The 10,811-nt window shown below is 40.8% G+C and overlaps 1 protein-coding gene and 1 pseudogene across 4 annotated transcripts in view; both read left to right on the top strand.

Annotated features, from left to right (window-relative positions):
- The window catches only part of LOC109937450, a 22,182-nt pseudogene extending 15,675 nt beyond the window's left edge, over positions 1 to 6,507 (top strand).
- A 3,781-nt stretch (positions 6,508 to 10,288) lies between these two features.
- The window catches only part of hmgxb3 (HMG box domain containing 3), a 77,379-nt gene continuing 76,856 nt past the window's right edge, over positions 10,289 to 10,811 (top strand). Inside the window, exon 1 of one of the 4 annotated variants that reach the window (XM_048603551.1) lies at positions 10,289 to 10,378. The gene's annotated coding sequence lies outside the window, so the exon portion shown is untranslated. The other 3 variants (XM_048603554.1, XM_048603555.1, XM_048603552.1) reach the window with 3 other exon arrangements.

Here is a 10,811-nt window from a genome sequence, read left to right as displayed (position 1 = left end):
GCTCCTATGATGCTGCTTGGCCTGCTGTGTTCATCCAGCCCTGCACCAACTTAGTGAGTAATGTTTTTTTCCTTTCATACTCCAGACATTCCATGCTATTTGGATTGAAAATGCATATACAGTGGTATTAAAGCTGAATCATGGTCAGTTTTGAGAATTCCCACATTGGCTTCATGCAATACTCCTGCAGCCCACAACAAAAGGGAGGTTCATCGCCTCACTCTGAAATGTATTTGAACCAACTTACTTTATTTGGAAAAAGCAGAGTCTACATCTCACCACTGAATTCTGTTAACCATTTAAAGCGTCATCCCATTTTATTAGTTCTCTTGAAAGTAGGTTGCAGGAACACTTATGCTTGTCTGCTGCTTTGAAGAAATATGAATAGGGCTAAGAAAATGGAATTCCGAGTACAACCTAGAAAGAAGCTATTGTGAACTTTCATTTGGCAGATCATGATTTTATCCAAGCAGTTGCAGTAGAGGACTTCTATTGTGAGTTTATTCGGAACCCATATTTTCTTTAACCATTTATTTACATCTGGGACCAATATTCAACTGGAATGTTAAGCAGCTTTTCCTATATCTAACTGCAGAATACGCAACAGCGAAGAATGTAAGTTGAATTTGTGTAGATATTATGCTGTGCAAATGGTCTAAAATACATCTATTTGGGTGTGCTGTTTCCATATTCTTTCCTTTAAGCATTATCCATTTACGTATGATCCATTTTTTCAGTAACCCGATTCCTTTTTAGTATTGCACAACAGTATACTCCTGTTTAATTGTGCCTTACAATAATACTTACATTGATAGTATAGTGCAGTCATGGAATTCCTTCCTGCACCTATTTTTATTAGTTTCTTGAAATCTGATAATTCCCTTGTATTTTTGTTCTGTGCTAACTTACAACTTAGAAATTGAATCAAGTGGTTCTATGGGATAAAATTCTTCAGCGAGGAGAGAACACTAGACTTAATCTTCAGAATATGAGCCCTAAATATTTATTCTTGGATGATGGAAATGGCTTGACGTAAGTGAAAAATGTTTCTTATATAAAAGAAGAGAGAAGTGAAAGGTTATTGGTGAACTATACAAGCTTTCTCATTATTAAGTGCATTTTGCTGCTATAGGATTCAACATATTGAAGGGTTGACATTTTGCATCAAATTATTGTCTGAATTATAATCAGACTTCAAAGTAGGTTAAATAAGATTAGAATAAAAGATTGTATTTCTCTGCTTTAGTGTTTCTAAATTATTCTAAAATTGATTTTTAAGAAGCCTAAACTACTAACTATATATCAGTTTGTTGAATAACACTCATGAATAATGTCTTAAAATTTGTAATTTCAGGTTAAATTACTGAGCACTTAGAAATGCTTAGCATTATCCAGCATGAATTTGCTAAGGTTGAGTAACATGGCCACTTTAGAGCTTTTGCAAATTAAATAAATGAGAGTTTTGAGAAGCCACAAGATAACATATCTCTTGGGTGTCTTGTTTAAACAAAAAATGAAACTTTTAGGATAGGAAAAATGTGGTAGCTATTTTGGAATGTAGGGTTGATAGATCAGCAACCAGGGATGAGAGTTCACCTATATTGCTTAAATTGCAAAAATGATATATTCCAAGAGTCAGTGGGGAAAAAAAGCATATCAAAATTTGCTAGTAACATAAATGTATGAGAATAGTAAAACAATTTAGGACAATGTAAAGAGGAAAAATGGGGATTTGAGTGACATAAGGTAGCTTAATGAAGAGAAATGTAATAAATCCACTGATACAACTTTTTTTTTCCTGACCCATTACTAGTTGACATTTTAAATTGTGTTCTCTCAGGTACACCTTCAAAATTCACCCTTTGAATGCAATGTCAGTAACCAGGTTTTACCATGAACTCTGCATTTGATTCTCTCCAAATAACTCTGTCCTACAATAAATAACCCTCGTCCAAGTCCCATCTGGGATCGGTGCAGTCTGTCATAATTGTTCTGCAGCTTTTGGGACAATTAGCCACATAATCTGCTCTAGCACGTCTTGTCTATTGTTCAGCTTGGTGACACTGCATGCTTGTTTCCGTTCTTACCTCTAACAATGACTTTCCTTGCTATGTTTCAATGGATTATGGGCAAACAAACAAGAGAGTGGAATTAAAACCACAACCATATCAGCCCTGATCTTATTGAATCAGAAATAGGTCTGAGGGCAAGATGGCCTACTCCTGCATCGTATGTTCCTGCACCATTAACTCTGAAAACCCCCTCCTTGAATCATGTTCATCATTTACATGCTGTCCTTTGGTGACAAGATCCAGAAACTTTGTACATGTATGCTGACGATGCCCATGCTTTCTCCACTACTTCTTTCAACACTCTACTCTGTCATCCATCCTGGATAAGGCATAATATCCACCAATTAAACATCAGTAATCTCTCTCTCCCACCAAAATCTGGATTGAACCGTTCTGGCAACACTTATAAATCCTTTTTTGACTTGGAGCTGGGCTTCTGATTCCATATCCTCTCCATTGTGAGAAGCACCAACTTTACCTTCCAAACAGCTCATTAGCACTTCTGGGTCAGCTAACATGTTGCTAACTCCTTTGTTCACATTGTTTCACCTTAAGACCTGACTAATCCATTGCTTCTTGGCTTCTTCACATTGTCCTTAAACTTCAGCTCATTGAAACTCTGCTACCCTATCCTACATTAAGTCTACTTCCCCCATCACCCCATGCTCAAGTGTTTCAAATATGATTCTAACTGTTCTCATCAAATTCCTTTGAGCCATCACCCCCTATTTCTGTACCTTTGTCCAACTTTCAGAAATCTGCATTCCTTCTGTCTTAGCCTCCTGTGCTCCCTGAAATCCCTTCGTAATTGCAAGTCCTCCTCCAGCTATCTTGGCCCCGAGCTCTGGAATTTCCTTCCTAAACTTCTCCATCCACCTCTCTTAAGATTCAGCTTGAAAGCTGTGTTTGTAAATCTATTTTGCATCATCGTTCTCTTCCTCACCTTACGTAGTCTTCTTTGGCTCAGTTTCAACTTTCATGTTTACATTTCTTAAGACATTTTATGTTAAAGGAGTGATACAACTGCAAATTATACTTGGGGAGGAACAAAAATGAAAGAATATGTTCAATGAGTGTAAATTCACTGACGTGAATGTTTAGATATCTAGCTTCAAGTACAGTTTTCATCCTTTCCAAAATATTGTTTATTTGTTTGTTTTCACTGCTTCTGCAAGATATTCTTATTTCTGCTTTTCTGCCTATTGAAGTGATCAGGAATCTGTATTAAACATCCAGTGCAGGATAATTAGCTTGAGCGTAACAATTAATCCTGTGGTACACTGACAAATTAAGTTAGTCTGGGCCTGTTTTATGCAGTCTACTTTGTTTTTGTGCAGGTGAATGAAAAGTGTTGTGGGAAGTGCTAAACTGTAGTAGCTTCAGATGAAATAATTAAGCTCCTACACAGTAAGAAGGTGCATTTTACTGTGCCTTTAACATTAAATTTTGCGAGTTGCTTCACAGAAGGTTTATCAAAATAATTTGGCACTAAGCCAAATAAGGAGACCAAAAGGTTTATAAAAATGCAAGTTTTGAGGAGCATTATAAAGAAGGGTGGAGACGGAGAGAGTTTCAGGGAGAAATACAGATTTCAGAATTTAAATAATGAATGCATGACCATTTGTGGTGTTGCAATTCTGAAATTTAATTGCAATAAGTGCCTAAGTAGTGTTGGTATTTTTCTGACATTGTGATGATTTTTCTGTATCCCTTCTTCTCCACTGGTATCATACTTCTTGAAAAAGTAATGATAATCTGCTATTAACTATAACTGTCCCTCCATGGTGCAGGAACAGTACTTAACTGATGTAGCTCAGATTAAATGAGAACAATTTTCAACATATTCTAAAATGAATCTAAAGATCCAGCACTGACAAGACCATACACCTGGAATGTTTATGCAATTGTGCTTTGAGCAGTGTACAGCTATTGTTGACCTTTTTCACTTTCTTTCTTTCTGTTCTTCCTCCCCCTAGAGGAAATAACGTCTCCTTGTCTCTTTCATGGAATATTGTTCCAAATGCTGGAATCTTGTATCTGATACCTGCTTCTGGTCACAAAGTAATACCATTACCTGAAAAATATGAAAATGTCAGAAGTTGTTGATAAAAAAAAGGTTGGTTACAGGTCTGAACTATGAGACTCAACAAAATTTGGAAAACTACTTTAATTGCAATGTCTAAAACTTTTGTAATTTAACTAAACAATGCACAATGTTTTTAATAAAAGACTGCTGAAGAAAATGCACCACCATCTTTGCTTAGATTATTTTAAATAGTTGTTTATCTGTGGTTTGGTTCTTTTCATGCACAGTGATGATTATACTATTGCAGATAGGGCATTAAATATACATGAAACAAATATCTGCAGATGCTGGAAACCTGAAACAAAAACAGAAGTTGTTGGAAACTGAGAACAACAGCATCTGTGGAGAGAAAGCAGAGTTAATCTTTTGAGTCCAATGACCATTCTTCAGAACAGAAGTATCAATAGACTCAAAACATTTATTCTGCTTTCTCCCCACAGATGCTGTCAGACCTGCTGAGTTTCTCCAGCAATTTTGAGTAAATGTACATGTTCAGGATAACATTTTGGTGCAGTGCAAGACTCAATTTCATAATCCAATTAGGGCATACAACTTTAATTATTATTTTGGCCATGGGTTATTTTATTAATTGAGGAAGGTAAAATACAGTAAGTCACATTCCTGAAAATTGAAACTTTAAGTAACATACAAATTACCAGAGGAATCAACAATAAAACTGGAGTTAACATCTGTAGAGTCTTCCTTATTAGAAACAAACATTAAAGCATTACATTCTGAAAGCTGAAATGCTTTACATTGCTAAATTTCTATATTGATTCTGCTGATAAATGAATTAGCTCGCTTTAATATTTAAAAATTATTATTGCAGTGTCTCCTGCTCCGTTTGGTTGCTGCTGATTCCTTCCCATGACCATCTGATTTGCAGTCTCTTCCCTTCCATAACCTTCTGCTTTGCAGATTCATTCCCCAGTAATATCTGATTTATGGCATCAGCCCATATAAGACCATGAGACCATAAGACATAGGAGCAGAAATTAGGCCATTTGGCCTATTTGAGTCTGCTCCACCATTCAATCATGGCTGATAAGTTCCTCAACCCCATTCTCCTGCTTTCTTCCCGTAACCCTTGATCCCCTTGATAATCAAGAACCTATCTATCTCAGTCTTAAATGTACTCAATGACCTGGCCTCCACAGCCTTCTGTGGCAGTGAATTCCATAGATTCACCACTCTCTGGCTGAAGAAGTTTCTCCTTATCTCCATTCTAAAAGGTCTTCCCTTTACTCTAAGGCTGTCTCCTCGGGTCCTAGACTCTCCTGCCAATGGAAGCATCTTCCCAACATCCATTCTGTCCAGGCCATTCAGTATTCTGAAAGTTTCAATTAGATCCCTCCTCATCCTTCTAAACTCCAATGAGTATAGTCCCAGAGTTCTCAAACGTTCCTCATATGTTAAGCTTTATGGTATGTCCAGCTGACAGAGTCTCAGTTTCATTAATTCAACTGAAAGGTGACATCTTCATCCACATCCACTGGTATCAGCTTTGGATTTTTGTCCTCAAGTCCTGGAGCTTGACTTAAAAAGACAATTTAATACATTGAGACAGAATGCTGGAGAAACTCAGCAAGTCTGAGGACATCTGTGGAGAGAGAAACAGAGTTAGTGTTTTGAGTCTGGTATGTCTCTTCTTCAGAACTGGAGAATCTGGGAATTTGATTCAAAGTGAAAATTCTCAACAAATATATTTTTCCTAATTTTAGAGTTGAAGTCAGATTCAGATTTAAGGCAGAAAGTTTAAAGGGGATTAAAGGAGAAATTGTTTCACCTAGAGTCTGGTGGATTTTTGGAACTTCCTGTCTAAAATAGTGGTAGAAGCAGGAACCATCATAACATTGAAGAAGTACATTGATGACTACTTAAAGTGCCATCGTATTCAAGGCTTTGGGCCAACTGCTGGAAAATGGGATTAGAGTAGATTGGTCCTTGATGATCAGCATGGACATGATAGGCCAAAGGGCCTCTTTCTATGCTGTAGTACTTTATGCCTATGAAACACTGCCTCCTATGCTGTGCAGGCTGAGTGTCCAATACAATATAGCAAAACAGAGTGCCTGCTGCGATTCCAAAACCTTCCCATCCAATAACCACATCAATCATTCAGCTTCTCACTGCTTTCAGTACAACATTATTACATTTACATGACAGATGAAGAAATCACTGCCGGTGATGGTGTTGAACTTATGTATCTCAGAAAACGAATATTTCTGAGTGTATTAATGGCACAATTGTCATTTAAATGTTCTTTACTAAATATTTCAGAAGTCCTGTACCTTTAAATTCATAATTTGTATTATTATTTAGCTGGGAGTTCATTCATCGCTAAACCTTTTGAAAATGTGTACCTCAGAGTTCAACAGGACCATGATCAGATGGGCCAATGGGCTGAGGAATGACAGATGGAGTTTAATTTAGATAAATGTGAGATGCTGCATTTTGGACAGGCATATCAGGGCAGGACTTATACACTTAATGACAAGGTCCTGGGGAGTGTTACTGAACAGAGGGACTGTGGAGTACAGTTTCATAGTTCCTTGAAAGTAGAAACAGAGGTAGAGAAGATAGTAAAGAAGGCATTTGGTATGCTTGCCTTTATTGGTCAGTGCATTGAGTATAAGAGTTGGGAGGTCATGTTGCAGCTGTACAGGACGTTGGTCGGGCCACTTCTGGAATACTGCATTCATTTCTGGTCGCCCTGCTATTGGAAGGATGTTGTGAAATGTGAAAGAGTTCAGAAAAGATTTACAAGGATGTTGCCAAGGTTGGAGGGTTTGACCTATCTGGAGAGGCTGAATAGGCTGGGGCTATTTTCTTTGGAGTGTCAGAGGCTGAAGGGTGACCTTATAGAGGTTTATAAAATCGTGGGGGGCATTGATAGGGTCAATAGCCAGGTCTTTTCCCCAGGGTGGGGGAGTCCAGAAGTAGAGTGCATAGATTTAAGGTGAGAAGGGAAAGATTTAAAAGGGACCTAAGGGGCAACGTTCTCACACAGAGGGTGGTGAGTGTATGGAATGAGCTGGAAGGAAGTGGTGGAGGCTCGTACAATTACAACATTTAAAAGGCATCTGAGTGGGTATATGAATAGAAAGGGTTTAGAGGGATATGGGCCAAATGCTGGCAAATGGCACTAGATTAATTTAAGATATCTGGCTGGCATGGACGAGTTGGACCGAAACGTCTGTTTCCATACTGTTCAGCTCTATGACTCTATGTGTCTTTGAATCAAAAAAATGTTTTGGATTACTCTGCTAGCAATGGCTGACAGACTGTTGTCTACAGAAATCTCCTCGGGCATATGTCAAATAATCTTAACAGTGAACAAAATAGAGGTAGGCAAAGGGAAGGGGAAAGAAATTGACAAGCTACCTGCTTTATACAAATTAGCAAAATTTATACTCTTAAGGTTTTGGTTACAGATGTCTCAATTAAAATAGAAAATGCTGCACAGACTAGCTGCATTTACCAACTTCACAACATTGGTACTTGTGACTTTTGTCTGGTTAGACAGAATGCCAATTGATAACGGGTCAGTTTTCTAAACTATTTCAGCTACATTTTTAAAATTCATTCATGGGTTGAGGGTGTCACTGTCTAGACCAGTATTTCCAGGAACACAGCAGGCCAGGTAGCATCAGAGGAGCAGGAACTTTGATGTTTCAGATCAGGACCCTTCTTCAGAAAGAAAGAAGAGTCCTGATCCAAAATGTCAACTTTCCTGATCCTTTGATGCTGCCCGGCCTGCTGTGTTCCTCCAGCTCCACATTGTGTTGTCCCTGACTCCAGCATCTGGAGTTCTTGTTATCTCCTAGACCAGTATTTATTGCCCATCCGACAGTTAATAGTCAACCACATTGCTATGGGTCTGGAGTCACATGTAGGCCAGACCAGATAAGAGCAGCAGATTTCCTTCCCTGAAGGACATTAGCAAACCAGATTTTGTTTTCCTGACAATCAACTGGTGCAGACAGAATGGTCATCATTAGACTCTAAGTTCCAGATTATTATTGAATTCAAATTCCACCATGGCGGGATTCAAACTCAGTTCCCCAGAACATTATCTGCATTTCTGGATAATACCACTAGGTTATCACCTAGCCTATATTAATACCATATAGTTTTTATAAAGTCCTTTCACCTGTTGGAGACTGAGTTTTATAAACCAACTGTCAATCTACATAAAATACTTTTTTAAAACCACGTTAATACTAAACCTTTTGATTTTTTGAGTGGTTGTTTGCCTTTATTGCTATTGCCGAATTAAGTTTTTTTCTATTGCAGTGTTTATCTGATGCTCAGTCACTAACTGAGCTCAAATGGATGTAAGACAATTTTTTCTTACATTTAAAAAGGGGCAGGGGTGCAGTGTGGGTCAGAAAGGAGAATTGGCGGGGTACGCACAAACACTTGTGCTTTCATCACTAATTTGCAGATGAGGACAGAGAGATTTGTGTATCGAATTGCGCAGGCTGTGCCCCAGGAAGGTGTTGCTTTGTTCTGGCTTGGATGCTACTTTCACCTGCCTCTTTGTGTTATTGTTACTGCTGCTGCTACCAAATCAGCAGTAGCTGGTACAGCCGGAGATGTGGGGCCTTTCTCTGCTGCGCTGGGAAATAAGGTGGAAGGAACCAATGGTACAGTCAGTCAACTAAATTGGGGTTGGTGTTGCTGATGCCCAGGAAGAGACTGGATTATAATCAGAGTCATACAGCACAGAAACAGACCCTTCAGTCCAACATGTCTGTATCGACCTGACATCCCAATCTGACCTAGTCCCATATGCCAGCATTTGGCCCACACCACTCTAAACCTTTTATATTTATATACCCTTTAAATGTACTTGTACCCACCTCCACCACTTCCTTTGGCAGCTCATACACCACCCTCTGCGTGAAAAAGTAACTCCTCAGGTCCTTTTTAAATCTTTCCCCTCTAACCTTAAACCTACACTTTTTAGTTTTGGACATCCCCCATCCCTGGGGAACGACATTACATGTTCACCCTATCCGTGTCCCACATGATTTTATAAACCCCTATAAAATCACCCTTCAGCCTCTGATGGTCCAGTGATTTGGAGCAGGAACTGAAGCATTACAAGGCAGTGGTCACTCCCAAAGCTCCCTTGGGCTGCTATCACTGCTGGAGACCTGTTTCGTGCTGTTTAGGACAGACCCACTCCTCCTGTGGATGTACAATCACTGTAATACAAGTGGAGAAACAGGTCCATTCCCCTTTTGGCAACGAGGGTTGAGGGTATTTTTTTTTAAAAAAAATACCAGTCAGGACCAAAGCATCTGAAAATCAGACTTTCTGATGTAAAAGTGGATGAGGAGACGCCAGAATCACGTTTTGAAGGGGGTGGGTGAGAGAGAAGAAAGAAATTCACTTTAAAAACAGGCCAACGTGAGGCTTCGCAGATCAATCCATACACAGTCTCCAAGAAGAAGCCCGGAGACTTACTGTCCGCTAACAAAAACAGAAATCGCCAGAGATACTTATTAAGCGTGGGGGACACTGTAGAGTGAGAGAAGAACAGGATTAATGTTCCGAGTCCAGTGACTCCCCTCCCTCAGAACTCGGGCCTTGTGTCTGTCTCTGCAGGTGCTCCCAAACCTGCTGAATTTCTCCATCGACTTGTTTTAGATTTTCAGCATTCATTTGATTTGATCTGAATTATTGTTTGGTGTCCTGGCCAACATCCCAAAAGGGTTGGAGCGAAGAAAAAGAAGTGATTCGGCCCATACTGGCCGCACTAGCTCTTCAAATGAGCGCTCTATGACTCGGTGGCAATCTCTGGGTCGCCCGCCCCCCCGCGGATTGGATGACTCATTGCCTCGTCCAGGCAGTGCAAGGCAATGCTCCAGACCGAACCACTCGCTGTTTGAAAACTCCTTCCATGTCCCGCACGTATTTATCCGCCGTCGATCGCGTCGCTGTCTGTAGAATGTTGGCTGTCGCCGTCCTTTACCAAGATGGCGTCGTTCGTCCAGCACCTAGCGAGGGTTGCGCTTGCGCATACCGGAAGGCATCCGGCCGCCGTTACGTCGTGTTTCCACGTGCCTAATACAGTTGCTGGGATTGGCTGATCCGCGGCCGGGGCCGATTGACGACCTGATCGGATTGGAGAAATCCAACGTAGCAACGGCGCCATTTTGCCCGAGGAAAGTGACGAACTGGAATTGATAAAATCGCCAGGTTCGTCCCGGTAAGAGAAAATAAAACACCGCAGCGGCGGAGGTAGAGTGCGCGAGGGGCGGCGGCGGCGGCTTTGGGTTCGGGGCGTGGTGGCAGCTTGCCGCGGCGGGTGGTTTGAGGGTGTTCCCCCCTCCCCCCTCGTGTGGGCAGCGTTGGCAGAGACACAGGACAATAAGACTGCAGCTCATTGGCCGTGAGTATGTGAGCAGCAGAGAGCCCGAACCTGCTGGGATCAGTGCGGAGGTGGAGGTGGGGGTGGGGGCAAGGAGGAGTGTCTGTAAGGAGGAGGTGGTTGTAGAGGGGCTAGGAGGAGGAGAAGGACGGCTGGGGAGAGTAGACGGAGTATGGGTTGAAGTGAAGTGAATGGGATGGTGTGGTAGGTGAGAAGGTGGAGGGGCAGAGGGGCAGAGGGATGGGGGAGTAGGCGTGGGGGAGGAGTTAGG

Source organism: Rhincodon typus, chromosome 12 (genome assembly GCF_021869965.1).
Source record: "Rhincodon typus isolate 14 chromosome 12, sRhiTyp1.1, whole genome shotgun sequence".
In the NCBI taxonomy this organism is placed as follows: domain Eukaryota; kingdom Metazoa; phylum Chordata; class Chondrichthyes; order Orectolobiformes; family Rhincodontidae; genus Rhincodon; species Rhincodon typus.
This window is presented reverse-complemented; position numbering and strand designations above follow the sequence as displayed.